The sequence below is a fragment of the Pleurodeles waltl genome, chromosome 4_1, assembly GCF_031143425.1.
Source record: "Pleurodeles waltl isolate 20211129_DDA chromosome 4_1, aPleWal1.hap1.20221129, whole genome shotgun sequence".
Taxonomy (NCBI): Eukaryota; Metazoa; Chordata; class Amphibia; order Caudata; family Salamandridae; genus Pleurodeles; species Pleurodeles waltl.
The window spans coordinates 819,262,413-819,277,979 of NC_090442.1; positions in this window are offsets into that span (position 1 = coordinate 819,262,413).

The following is a 15,567-nucleotide window of genomic DNA, read 5'->3' on the forward strand; positions in this document are numbered from 1 at the left end:
TGGTCGACTTCTTGGCAGGGGGAGGGGCATGGGTACAAATGGGGGAGGACTTTGAGGTGGAAGGGCTGGACTGGGGGAGGGACACAGACACTTTGGGGATATCATTGGGTGGGAGAGGGAAAACACGGAGCCGAACACCTTTTTAGACACACAGGGATGGTCATGGCAAAAGGGTTTGGGAGTGGAGGTAGAGGGAGTAGTTGCAGGTGTCTTGGTGAATGTCTTGGGTGCATGTTTGTGTGAGGAATGCTTGTGGGTTCTGGGTGTCTGTTGGGTGGGTGAGTGTGGGCGTTTATGTGTGTTGTGAGGAGGGTGGGAGGAGATGTAGGGAGATGCCATGCTGGATGGGTGACTGTTGGCGATGTGTCTGCAGGTATGGATGATGTGCTTCATGTGGGTGTGTCAGTGGTTGTGGTGTCTGCGGATGTGGTGGCTGGGGTGGATGTCTGAGGGTCTGCTATGGTGGTGACTGTGGGTAGGAATGGAGTTGTGGTTGTATCAGTGAATGTGGGTGTGATGTCTGGAGGTGTGTCCGGTGTAGTGTCTGTGAAGGTGGGGGTTGCGGGAGAGTCAGTGCAGGGAGTGAGTGTTGGTGTGTCTGCAGGTGGGTTTTGTCTCTGTGCATGCTAGTGGTGGGTCTTGTGGTGCTTGTGTTTGTCAGTAGTACCCTTGGATGTTCAGGTGGATGCATGCTTGTCTGTTTGAGTTCTTTGGCTGGGTTGGGAAACAGGGGTTTGAGATTGGGAAAAGGTAGGTGGAGGGGGGTGGAAGGCAAAGGGTGACTGGCTGCTTTCAGTGTGGAGACCAGACCCTGAAAAGATCTCTGTAGGCCAGCCAATGCATCGTGAATACCCTCCAGGAACACAATACTCTGTTGAGCTTGAGCTGTTAGTCCATGGATGACATTCATGATGGTTGAGTGGCCCACAGAGATCACTCTCAGGAGGTCAATAGCCTTCTCACTGAGAGCAGCAGGGCTGACAGGGGGAGAGGTGCTGTGGCAAAGGGGAGCCCCACCCTTTTGGGTGAGTGGGCACGGACAACAGGGTGGGGAGCTACAGAAAGGGTGGTGAGTAAGGGGGTGGCAGACAAAGATGGTGCTGGGGTGGTCCCAGAAGGGTCTGCCACAACCAGGGAGTGTCGCAAGATGATGTTGAAGATCCAGTCTCCCTCCATGCCACTCGGTCCCTCGCTGTCGCTGGTTGCAGCTCTCCGGGTCCTGTGGCATGCAGCATCCGCACTCGCCTGTGCCCTGTCTCCTTCGCCTGCTGATGCTCATGCACACAAATTGAGAGAGAGAGAGATGGAGGGAGGGAGAGAGAGTGAGAGGAATGGAGAGGGATAACATATTATTCACATACACACATGTAAACATGCACATCTGTAGGTATACATCTCCTGCCTAGGCCATCTCTGGTGCTAAACATATATCCTACATCATGTAACAAAATATCACTTCTAGTCACCCCTGATTGCAAACCCTCACACCAAAATCTATATCCAAGTACGTTAGCATGACAAGAGTCATCCACATTATCACCAGCAAAGCCATGTTTGCATGCACATCATGCCCTTGTTGAAGTACAAATGACTACCTGGATCCTGATCATCCCTTTTCATACTTCTATACCCATTGGAAGTGCTGGTGACTGAACAAAACACATCAGGCCTGTACAGTAACCACACCTGATGAGTCCTAGTCCATTGCAATGTCCCTTGATAGTGAAGACTACTCCACTCACGGACCACACAGCACCTGCTTGTCACATAGCATGCCTGACCTAACACTGTACAGAAATGCCATTATTGATCTTATAACTGATATAGCCACTGCAAGTTGGACACCCATGCAGGTGATATCTGATGTGTAGAATACAAGTCTAAGGTACAGTCATGTGATTAGTCAGACCCAATCACAGAGGAAGATCTGCAGATACAAGCACATATATGACACAAATATTCAAACATCTAAGTGCGTCTACAATGGCCTAAATTGCTCACCTTACACATCCATAGCCAATCACTGAGTGCAGTGTCACAACTGATGAATTTCAGGAACCCATGTACTACATCATAGGCCACATACCATTCCACATGACATGCAGTTACACTAGTTGGACTTCACAACAAGATAAACCCACAACCACTCACAACATTCCTGACATGTGATAACCTGTACCTAAGGCCAGACAACACACATGTCAGACAGAAATGACATGTACGCATACTGCACCCATGGGCCTAAATGACTGATATTGCACTGACAACAGAACACACTACCACATAGGGCAGCTTCTGGAATGATGAAACAACTAAGAGTTCACATCACCATCTCCTAAGTCACACAAAACCTTATCCTGTCCAAATCACCACTGCCAAAATGTGTGCCATTGGAGGATCAGGGTCCTACGGGCCCCCCTCTCTCATTGGGAGGACATCACCTCCGCGGTGATCACAGCCCAGCGTCTCAGGTCCCCCAGTGTCTCCACTTGCTTGGCGATGGCACGGAAGGATTGCTTTTACCTGATGGGTGTTCGCCCGCATGGATGACACAGACAAAAGGAGAAAGTCATGTACACAGGCCAACAGGAGTGAACAATACACAGCAAGTGCCCACACATACCCACCCTCACTGCTCACACGCCTTTACTTTATGGCCTCTGCATCCATAAACTTCCTCACCAGTGCATTTGCCTGAATCAACGTCACATGCAACCCCTGTCACACATGACTATGGCATTGGACTCACCTGCTCCTCTGGTGCCCCATATAGCTGTCTATACAGGGGTAGGACCTTCTCCACCAGCTTCTCCAGCTTTTACGGCGGGAAGGCAGGGGCCCTATTACATACAGGATGTGGCATGATGGCTCCCAGAGGCAGTACACAACCGCTCAGGTCATTGAGGTCTTGCTAGCAACAGTGTCAGGAGTCAAGTGAGCAAGGCTGCAGAAAATGGCGGTCACAGCTGCCACGTACAGGACCATCACCGCCGGTGGTCCTCGCCGCTGGCCCCAGTCTGCCACAGGCAGCAAAGTTAACCAATGACAAGTTGCACAGAGGTTGTGACCGCCTACCGCCATGACGATATTCGCTGGTGGACTTAGGTCACTTCTAACTGTCCCCTACAGCAGGACAGTGCCATTTTGTGCACATATAAATGATGGATGTGTTCATATAAGTGCGCCATACACATATTTGTCCAAATGGCCGTGTAAACCTAGGTTGTGCCATCATGGTAGGACTTCTATTTGTGGCATTCTTGGCACAAAGATGTGATGTGGCTGTATAATTGTTGATAGCCATGTTAAGATACTAAGAGGCACATAGGCGAGGGCTCTATATTGGTAGTTTCCGATATGTATTGTCTGATCAGTGCAGGACAGCTCAGTCAGCCACATATGTTCAATTACACAAGTGGCATATCCTATACGACTTGCATGTGCACCAATGTGCAGCAATGAGGGTGTCCAATGAGCATCAGCATGCTTGTTATTGTATATGTCAGCAACGCAACACTTCCCCTACAGTGCTAGATGTGTGATATTTTAAAATGTGTTTCTTACATGTGCCTACTACTTTACTCATTGTATATTCTCTCCTTTCAACCTATATGTCATGCAATGAGGAGACTGAGACAACCACTAGTGTACCATCCATGAGTTGACCTTGCAACCATGGAGGACAGGCATGTAATCCAGACATATCGTCTGAATCATCAGACCATCATGGATCTATGTGCACAGTTAGAGCCAAATCTCTTGCCAGCCATATGCAATCCCTATTGCATCCCTCCAACAGTACAAGTGTAGTCAGTGCTACACTTTCTTGCCACTGGCAACTTTAAGAATACAGTGGCCTTAACAGAAGGGATTTGCCCATGTTCAGTCTGGTGTTGAAGGATGTACCGTGTGCTTTGTTAAAACACCTGGACAGCTACATCAGGTTCCCCCAACGTGTTGACTTGGCCTATGTGAAGGCAGACTTTTATGATATGGGACACATTCCTCATCTGGTAGGGGTTGTTGATGGCACCCATGTAGCCCTGGTCCCTCCCAGTGCCAATGAACAGGTGAAGAGCAAGAGGAAGAAATACCACTCCATAAATGTTCAGGTCGTGTCTCTGGCAGACCAGTACATCTCACAAGTAACAGCCAGGTTTACTGGATCTGTTCATGACACCTTCCTTTTGAGGAACAGCAGTGTCCTACACATGATGGCATGACTACACACAGAGAAGGCCTGACTCCTTGGTATGAATGCATATTGAGGTGTTTTACTGTTATGGCAACTGTCATCAGATTCTGAACAGTCGGGGTACCTGTTATTTCACTGGTCCTATAATTGTGCATATAGGGACTTCCTAACCTTTCTTGGCTGTTGACACCAGTGAGGTACCCTGCCACGGAAGGGGAACTTCATTTCAATGAGGCCCACAGGAGGACATGGCGTGTAATTGCGTAAACCTTTGGCCTCCTGAAGGCCAGATTCAGGTGCCTGGACCTCTCTGGAGATACCCTCCTCTACTCACCCCAAAAGGTATGCCAAATCATCATTGCCTGCTGCATGCTCCACAATCTAGCCCTGAGACGTCAGATCCCATTGCTAGCTGATGAGGGTGAGGCAGCTGGACCAGTGCCTGGAAATGCTGAAATGGCAAGTGATGAGGAGCCAGAGGAGGAAGGTGTGGCAGACTCTATGACTGAGCTCATCTATAAGTACTTCCAGTGACATGCAGGTATGTTGAGTGGGGTTTTTAAAGCCTTGTATGTACCCAATAATTGGTGACAATAGTCCTCCTGACGATTCATCAGTGGGAGTGCAATGTGGTCCTATCCTAATGTGTGAGTTGTTAAAGCTGACTGATAGAATGTAAAGTGCACAGTTACAATGTTTCAGCTCTAATGTGTTCTCACTTCAGTTTCCTACATTCACTTCTCAAATGGACATACCAGTATTGAGCTCTGTTTGCTGCATTCTCCTGTTCTCATGTCATTCCACCCACTGACTGTGGTATTTTAATCTGTGCCTCTGCTACCTATGGCTTGAGGCATTCATAGTCATTAGCACTTGGTAAATGATTACAGAAATGTGGGTTATACATGACAGTTGGCTTACAAGTGATTTGTGCGAATACTCTGTGACTGGTGATGTATAGGTTACATCTGGGGGGCCTTGTTTAAGAGGTATACTACAGTGGTCACAACATCTATGACCTGCATATGTGCTTTGTGTGGCACCATGCCTTCTTTCCTGATGGTACTCACTGTCATGGTCTTTTTGCAGGTTGGAATACTGACTACACTCTTGTGTGGCCCTGGATTTCTACATCTCTGACATCTGTCCTGGGACATTTCTGTTGTGCTATGTCTCTTGCTGAGTGTGCCTCCCTCTGCTGTCCTTTGATATAGTGGGGCATTACCAGACCACAGTTGGCAAGCATGAAAATTGGGTGTTTTATTAAAGACACGTATAGAGTAGCTTTGCTCCATGGTGTTTATTGCTCATATCATGATAGTGATAGTCAAAATAAAGGTGCATATATGGACAAAAGTGGTGATGAGTGAGGTCATGGTAGATGGAATCATCAGATTAGGTGCTACAACAGTTGGTTGCACAGGTCAAGTGTCCATGTGTCTTTGGAAAATTGAGTCATGTTTCAGAACAGTCAACAGGGGGTCTCAGTGGCACACAAGGGAGAAAAATCAGGAGGGGCTCACTTCCTGGCAGTGGGTTTGGTATTGGCATCTGCTCCAGCCAGATGTCTGGGTAGACATCCACATTTGTGGGGGGGGGGGGAGTTCTTCAGCTACAGAGGGAGGGGTTTCTGAGGCCTGTGGTTCCCTTGACAGGGCCTCCATTCCATTAGGTGCCGCTGATGTAGATGGCTCAGACGTTAGGTTACTAGCGGAAGGGGACTGATAGTGGGTGGAGGAAGCATGCAGGGTTGTGTTGATGTCCCTTAGCACGTCTGCAGTGGAGGCCATGTTGGCATTGTGGGCCTGCCACTGCTGCATGAGCTCCTGGTGGTATTCCCTCTGCAGCCTTTGGTTTTCCCCAAACATTGTGATAATCTGGCCCATTGTGTCCTGGGATTGTTGGTTTGCTCCCAGGACTTGGGAGATGGATTCCTGGTCTTTTGAGTCATTTGGGGTCCCCATCCTCTGGCCCACAGCTTCCGTCCCATGCCCCCGGTCCCCAGGTGCCTGTGACCCTAGCATGGTGTACCCAGTCCCAGTGTTTGCAGGACCTTCATTGTCTGGGGTGTGAGGGGGTCAAATCAGGTCCCTGTGCAGTGGCACACACAATGGTTTGAACGATCCTTGGGACACAGGTTTGGGGACGAAGGGTTGGCTGTGATGTGTTGATGCCACAGGGTTGGGAGGATTGATGTGGGCAGGGTGAGGCAGGGAGTCAGAGACTGACCAGGTGTCCCAGATGGGCCAGGTAGGACACCATTGTCCAGACATCCAGGCAGGTTTTCCTCACTGGGGCCTTCATCCTGAGGAGGACTGGCAGTCTATGGTATCCTCTCCATGGTGGAACTGGCAGGGCTACCTGTGGATGGAGTGAGAGACAGAGTTAAATATAGTAAGTTTGTTTGGTAATTTCTTTATCAGTTGCATAAAGTGGCTTAACACAATTACCAGCAGTGACAATGACAGATGCTGCAAAGCATACCATTGGTGTGAATCAGTCACAGAGCTGTAGCTGTGTTTGGCCTTGTATGCCATTGTGCTGTACCATTGCATTGCTGTCATTGCCATGTAGTGGTCCTCAGTCATACCATCTAGTTGGTAGCTAGTACAATAGTCATACATGCAAGAGATGTGATGTGCACATTCCAGGTTTTCACGTAAATGGGCTAGTGCATTGCCGGAGTAATAATGATAGTATTAAGCAATGCTATCCATGCCTTTGCAAAGGGCTGGTGGGAGCACCTCTTTTTAGCTCCCTTGTGTCCAGGCTCCCTTGTGTCGGATGTTTGGCTGTTTTCTGGCAGTCTTCAGTTTGTGACTCTTAATACGGCAGTCGGATTGCCGCCAACATGGCGGTCTTCCTAAAAGACCACCAAATTCGAAATTAGGCCCATAGTGTGACATTATATATTCATTTCACATTACAATACATTTAAAACATTTTAATTTATTGAACTAACAAGTGACAAAAAATAAAAAAAACAAAAATCACATTTGCAAAAAATACTATAAACATTAAAATACTTTTTTAAATAAAAAATATATATTTAAAAAAAGAAAGCAATTAATACTATAAACTCTATTTAAATAACATTATTAAAACTTTTGGAGCCTAAGAATATCTAAGATACTGTTCTAACTCCCGTCTGTGCAACAGTAGCAAAAGAGTTGGATTTCAGAGGGCTGAAATTTACTGTTCCCACTCCAAACACCAGAGAAGTTATTGAATTTTGGTAGGGTAACATTTCCTATTCCCATTCTAGTCTGTGCATCAGTAGGGAATGCACTGGATCTCAGAGTGGTAAAATTGACTATTCCCATTCTAGTCTGTGCAACAGTAGGAAAAGCATTGGATTTTGGAGGGGTGACATTAATTATTCCCACTCCAAGCAGCACAACAGTAGCGAAATTGTTGGAATTTAGAGAAGTAAAACGTACTATTCACCCTCCAGTCTATGTAACAGTAGGGAAAGTGTTACATTTCAGAGAGGTAACATTTACCATTCCCACATCAAACAGTACAGCACAGCAGTAGAGAAAGTGTTGACATTTGGAGTCTGGGAAACTAAAGGGAAAGTATTGGATTTTGGAGGGGTGAGATGTACTATTGCCACTCCAAACAGTGCAACAGTAGGGAGTGTATCAAATTGCAAAGAGGTTAATTTTACTATTCCTACTACAAAAGTAGGGAAAATATTTCACTTCAATCGCATTACATAGATAAGGAACATCTTGAATGTAAAACAATATTGAGCTCTCAATGTAATTTTTTTTATAAATAACATGAATATATATTTACATATTGATATTTGCCAAACAAAGTAAAACACATTAATGAATTCAAATAATTACTATTCATTAAAATAATTAATTATCATTGAATAAAACATTGTTATTAAATTACTAGTTACCCCTATCTACCCATGCCTCTACAAAACTAAGATCCCACACCTAAAATATACCTTAAGTATTCCATAATTTACATATTTAAAATCAGTTAAATAATGAATTAATAGTTAATAATTAATTAATTATCACTTACTTAACTTTCCATCCCAGACCACTTTAAACCTAGAAGCTCACAACCAAAAGAGAAGTAAATAATTTAATATTAAATCATTTAAGTATTACAAATTCAATTAAATAATTAGTTTACAAATAATAAATAATAATAAATTAATTAAGTGACTTCCCATAATATACCCCTACAAATATGTCATGGCACAACTAAAATATTAGCACAGTAAATCAGTAATCTGTTATTTAAATAATAAGATTTATAAATAATTAGTAAAACATTACTATTAAATTATTAATCAACCCCTACGCTGCCAGGCCTTTTGCACTCAGATGCTGAAACTTTTTTTGGCTATTTGGGGTAGTTCGTGCTTCGGCCCTCATAACAATTTGTCCACATAAGCTACCCACGAAAAATGTGCGGCCTGTTTTCCATCATCCTAGGGATTATAGAGGTACTCAGAGTTTGTAGGTTTCCCTGGAAGAGACCAAGAAATTAGCCAAAATAAAGCTAAAATGTCATTTTTTGAATTTTTTTTTTTTAAAAAGGCTGCAGAAGAAAGTATGTGTTTTTTCCCCTGAAAATGGAATCAAGAAAGGGTTTGTGGTGCTAAAAGCACCATCTTCCCAGCTTTCAGGAACAGGCAGACTTGAATCAGAACCCCACATTTTTCAACACAATTTTGGCATTTTACCAGGACATACCCCATTTTTACTATTTTTTGTGCTTTCAGCCTCCTTCCAGTGACAGAAATGGGTGTGAAATCAATGATGGATCCTGGACAACTAAACATTTCTGGATTTCAGCAAGAGGTCATTTGTGTAGATCTTTTAAGGTATTCCTACAGAAAGTAACAGCTAAAATAAGAAAATATTGAAATTGAGGTGAAAAAGAGCCATTTCCACGTTTTCTTCTATAACTTTTTCCAACTATGGCAGATTTTTTAAAGCAATATACCGTTATGTCTGCCAGACTCTTCTGGTTGAGGGGATATGTAGGGCTTGTAGGTTTATTAAAAACCCTAGGTACCCAGAGCCAATAAATATGCTGCACCTTGCAATGTGTTTTCATTGTATACCAGGTATACAGAAATTCATTTGGTGAAATATAAAGAATGAAAAATAGATATCAAGGAAACCTTTGTATTTCCAAAATGGGCACAAGATAAGGTGTTGACAAGCAGCGGTTATTTGCACATCTCTGAATTCCGGTGTCCCCATACTAGCATGTAAATTACAGGGCATTTCTCAAATAAATGTTTTTTTTATACAGTGTCTTACATTTGGAAGGAAAAAATGTAGAGAAAGAAAAGGGGCAATAACACTTGTTCTTCTATTCTGTGTTTCTCTGAGTCTCTCGATAAAATTGGTACCTCACTTGTGTGGGTAGGCCAAGTGCCCGTGACAGGACATGCAGCATGGACACATCACATTTTTACATTAAAATCGAACGTGTTTTTTGGAAAGTGCCAAGCTGTGGAGTTTGGCCTCTAGCTCAGCCGGCAAAATGCTTTTCCCCCACATTTTGGTGCTACAAAGTTCTAGAATTTAAGAGGAGCCACAAACTTCCTTCCAACCAGCATTCCCCCTAATCTCCCAATAAAAAAGGTACCTAACTTGTGTGGGTAGGCCTAGTGCTCACGAAAAAATGCCCCAAAACACAATATGGACACATCAAATTTTCCCAGGGAAAACTGACCTGTGTTTTACAAAGTGCCTAGCTGTGGATTTTGGCCTCTAGCTCAGCTGGCACCTAGGGAATCCTAGCAAACCTATATATTTTTTAAAACTAGACAACTAGGGGAATTCAGAATGGGGTGACCTATGGGGTCAGTTACCCAGAATCCTTTGCAAACCTCCAAATCTGGCAAAAAAAATATCTTTTCCTCACATTTCGGTGTTGGAAAGTTCGGAAATCTGAGAGGAGCCACGAATTTCCTTCCACCCTGCATTCCTCTAAGTCTCCTGATAAAAAGGTACCTCAATTGTGTTGGTAGGCCTAGTGTCTGTGACAAGAAACGCCCCAAAATGCAACATGTGACACATCAAATTTTTACATTGAAAACTGATGTGTTTTTTGGAAAGTACCTAGCTGTGGATTTTGGTCTCTAGCTCAGCCGGCACCTAGGAAAACCTACCAGACCTGGACATTTCTGAAAACTAGACACCTATGGGAACCCATGATGGGGTAACTTGTGGGGCTCTCACCAGGTTCTGTTACCCAGACTCCTAAGCAAATCCCAAAATTTGGCAAACAAATATATTTTGGTGCTGCAAAGTTCTGAAATGTGAGGGGAGCCATAAACTTCCTTCTACCCAGCATACCCCGCATCTCCCAATAAAAATGGTACCTCACTTGTGTGGGTAGGCCTACTGCCCAATACAGGAAATGCCCCAAAACACTACCTTGAAACATCAAAATTATCAATTACAAAACTACCTGTTTACAGGACGGTTTACGGGGGATCCTTGGCTCACTAGCCATCTAGGGAAACCTACTAAACCTGAAAACTAGACACCCAAGGGAGTCCAGGGAGGGGTGACTAGCATTGATCCCCCAGTGTTTCTTACTCAGAATCCTCATCAAACCCCAAATTCTGGTAAAAAAAAAACATATTTTCCTCATATTTCGATGTGGTTTCACCACACTGGCACAAATTTCCTACCACCCAACATTCATCTCAGTGTCCGATAAAAATGATACCTCACTTGTGTAGGTGGACCAAGTGTCTGTGACAGGGAAGAGCCAAAAATATGTCGAAATTGAGGGGTAACCAAAGTGGGTCCAATAGGGCAGTTTTGAAAGAAAACGTTTTTAGGTTGACAAGTGGGGCAGAATTTTTATTGGTATAGATTTTTGTGGATTCCTGCAAATTCCGGAAGGTTTATCACAAAATTGTGAGGAAAAATGTGTGATTTCAAGTAAAGTTGGAGGTTTGCAGGGTATTGTGGGTACGAAAATGGTGTGGGGTGCATGTGAAGCACACCACCCTGGACTCACCCAGATGTTTAGTTTTCAGATGTGTCTAGGTCTTACACCCACCCTCTTTTTAAAACAAAAAAAAATCTTCCCTGGTGTCTAGTGAGCTCTTGCCCCACTTGGGGTCAGATGGGCCTTACAATAAAAGGCTGATCTGCACCCAACGGGGGAAGAAATGGCCAAGAGCAACGTGTCCCCAAGGGTGGCAGAAACGGCCTAGAAATAAATTGCCTTCCTTGAGGAGCAACCCTTGCGCAAGGGGCCACTCCCCTCATTTGTGTACAAAAGTAAACAAAAGTCCCTGGTGTCTAGTGGGCATTCCTGCAGGAATGCTCAGAAAGACATCAAAGAAAAGGAAAAGCCTTTCCATTCCTTCGATGCCTCTCTGATCTCCCCTAACCCTCGATCGGAAGAGAAATGCAAGCATTTCTCTTTCGATCGCCCTGGTAACTGAGCTTATTCAACATCTACCTAATCCACTTACTAAACTTGATTAGATCATTTAACCTCATCTGTTACAACCATATAGATGACGTTCACATTTTTTTTTCAAATGGATGGGCTGGAAGATCTCTACAACTTGATGACTGCCATCATGCCATAAACACATAGATGATGAATAACCATCTAAAGCTAGATATCACATAGATATAGTGTAAAAAATTGGGTTGTTGGTTGACTGGGGTGTGAGCCCTGGTCAAGCAGCAACCACAATCCTTGTCAGGGTAAAGAACAAGCAAACCCCTAATTAACCTGGTCTCAACCCCCTGTAGCTTTGCACAAAGCAGTCAGGCCTAACTTAGGGCAATGTGTAAAGTATCTATGCAACACTTCAAACAATAACAGTATGAAATCATGCCAAATAAGGAGCCCTCAACAGTGTTAGAAAAATAGGGTGTCTATTTTACAAATAAAACAAGACTAAAATGACCAAGATCCAATTTGTAGAACCAAACTTATTCAATTGTAAAGTTTTTAGAGAAAATAGCACCAAAATGTGCAAAGAGCCAACTGTGGGCATTTGGTCAGGCCGGCTAAAGGGTCCCAGTCAGGCCCACTGAACACAGCACCTTAAATCCTGGTACGAGGAGCATTGTGTGAATCCACAGTGAAGTTGTGTTGCGCAACTGAAGCGATGCATCGGTTTCGAGATGCGCAAGACTGCGGTGCGAGGCCCTGTTTGCGTCAACATCGAGGATCCTGTTGACAGTGGCTTGTGATTTGAAATTAGGAGTCAGGGATGCATCACACAGTCGGGCACTGCCTCAGTTACAAGGAGCTGTGAGACTACCATGCGATGTCTGGCATCATCATCGATGCTGTCATCGATGAGCGATGACCTGCACCGAGGATGTGTCACACTGCAGCGATTCTGAAGGCAATGTGGGCTGCGGTTGTGATGTGAGTCTTTGTGACTGGTCCAATCCACACAGTAGTGGAGATGCGTCACTTCTGCTCGGTTGTACCAAGCAGCAGAGGAGATGCTCCAGATCTGCTGGATCCACAGAGGCTGGCAAAGCAAATTAAGGCCACTTCCAAAGGTCAAAGACTAGAGTGGCACCACTTGACATGATGGACTGACAGATGGTAGAGTCCAGGTACATGTGCAAGGATGTTGGAAGACTGTTATGTCCCTGAGGTTTCAGATCAGAAGGCCTGGCAACTAGCCCCTTGAGTCACTCTGGGTCCTGGGTTCAAGAGATGCTGAATGAGTCCCTCTCACCCAGGCAAGATGGCAGCAGGCAGAAGGTCAGCACAGCAAGGCCTGAGTCCAGCAGAATGCAGTCACACAGAGTGGCAGCCCTTCAGCAGCAAAGGCCATCCTATCCACAGAACCAGAAGTGCACTAGAGTGGTGTCTGTAGTCCAATTTTGATACCCAGTTGTGCCTTTAAAGTGGGTAAAAGCATCTAGAGGCATGCTGTTGCAGTGCACAGATGCCCTGCTTTCCTTCCATGGCTGCAGACTAATTACACCGGAGATGCAGCTCTTTGAGTGGAAGCAGGACATAGCCTACTCAGATGTAACTGAAGCATCACCCTGCTCCTACCTCCCGTATTGCCAGTTATAGCCCATCCAGTCACATCTAATCTCCCTTTGTGTGAACCTGCCTCGGAGGAATACACGAAGCCCAGCTGGCAACTACAGCCAGTCATGCGATCAGAGACAGAATGAAGGCAGCAAATGGCTAAGGTGAGAAAATGCCAACTTTCTAAAAGTGGCACTTTCAGGGTTGCAATTTAAAATCTGACTTCACAATAATTGAGTACTTTAAATTGTGATTCCAAAGATGCCAAAAATGAACTGTTTATCCCTTCCAGTTTGCAAATTACATATGTAATGTAATAAGGAAACTGCAATGGTATCATATCAGATAGATGGGCTTTGCAGTGGTGAAAAGTGAATTTAAACGTTATTCATTACCTGGTTATCTGAAACTTGAAACTACATGTCCAACTATTGAATTCATTGCACCGTACACTCTGGACTGTCCAGGGCCTACCCTAGGGGTGGCTTATTTGTATCAAAATGAATGTTAGGGCCTGCCAAAGATTTACTTTGACAGTTTGATAATGGCAGTTTAAAACTGTACACACAGGTTCTGTAATGACAGGCCTCAGACATGTTTAAAGGGTTACTTAAGTGGGTGTGACAACCAGTGCTGCAGAACCACTAGCAGCATTTAATTTACAGTCCCTGGCTACATGAGGTACCACTTTACTGGGGAATTATAAGTAAATCAGTCCGACAATTGGTGATAAGACAAAATTACCTTGTTGAAAGAAGAGAGTGCAAGTACTTTAGCATTGGTTAGAAGTGGTAAAATGTGCAGGTCCTCATGCCAGCACAAACAAGAACAGAACAAAAGTTGTGGGGAATACCACCCTATGGATGACAGGTCTAACAAATAGCTTCTGATCTGCAGACAAAAATACCAGCCTACCACTATAAGCCCTAAGGAACTTGAGGCTCCTCCAGCAATAACAAGAGAAGTCGGAAACCTAGGGAGAGCCATGGACTCAGACATGTACTTGATACCACAAAACAGAGTGCCTTTCACACAAAAAAACACTATGTTGCATCCTCCCATACCTTGGATACCCACAGAAAATACAACCCATCCACACACTTGTAATCTCCAAACTTGACTATACCACAACCTATACCATGGGGGAACCCACAACTTTATATTCAATATGCAACTCACCCAAAATGCTTCTTCAAGATGTCTTTCTTGCCTTCCCCTAAGAGACCATGTGAATCCAGTCTTGCAATCACTCCACTGGCTATCAATAACAAGAAGAGCAATGCTCAAGGCACTTTGCATTGTTCACAGTGCCTCCAACAAAAAGAACTACGATACCTAGAAGCTTCAGGCTTGCACCACTTATCATCCCACCATTTTACTATAAGAAATCCGTAGGAAGCACTGCTTTCTCAGTTCAAGCTGGCAAGCTCTGGAGGCACTTCAGATGACAGGTAAACACATGGCTACTTCTAAGACAACTACATCACCAACATCCTGGCCACACATCCTGGAAAGACAGTCTCCACAGATTGGATACACCCAAACAACTTTTGAAGTAGGTAAGTTATAAAGTGCTGATCTATGCTTTGCCAGGGTATACTTATGTAAGCTCATACATAACATTTCAGGTACACACTAATACGCATACCATAACACCCAGTGGTCGGCATCCAACTCTAACTTTCACCTGTTACATTCAATGAAGGATTATGTGCTGCAAGGGTTGTCAATCATCAGTACTGTGCAGACAATAAACCAGCCAAGAGACCTGTCACACACAGTGCATTATTTAGAGAATTTAATCTATTCCATGACTGCAAATATCTATACACTCTGATCACTTGTTTCATCTCACAATGACTTTCAGAAATAAACTTTAATAACAATGCACACCCTAGCAGTTCTCTCCACTTCTCTTAACCTCTAACAATGCCAACTCTGGCCCAGACATAAACACTAGGGGCAGATTTACTACATTTTATGCTGGGATTGCATCACTTTTGTGGAGCAGCCCTGACGCAAAATCATTTTTGATATTTACTAGCTGTGCAAAGCCACTTTGCATGGTTTAGTAAATACAAAGTAACGCAAGACAGTGCATAGCGCTGCCTTGTGTTCCCTTGCCTTGGAAATGCTTTTCGTGCACAGAGTATGGGCTTTCACATACATCCACTCAAGGAAGCTACAACCAATCAAAGGACATCATAAATGTGATGAATGTATTGCGTGCCAACAAACGATAGAAGGTCGCACTTTCTTATACATGAAGTGCAAGACAAATAATGAAGTACATAGAATACCATGACTCTGTGAGAAACTATACATTGGCAATACAAATCAGGAAG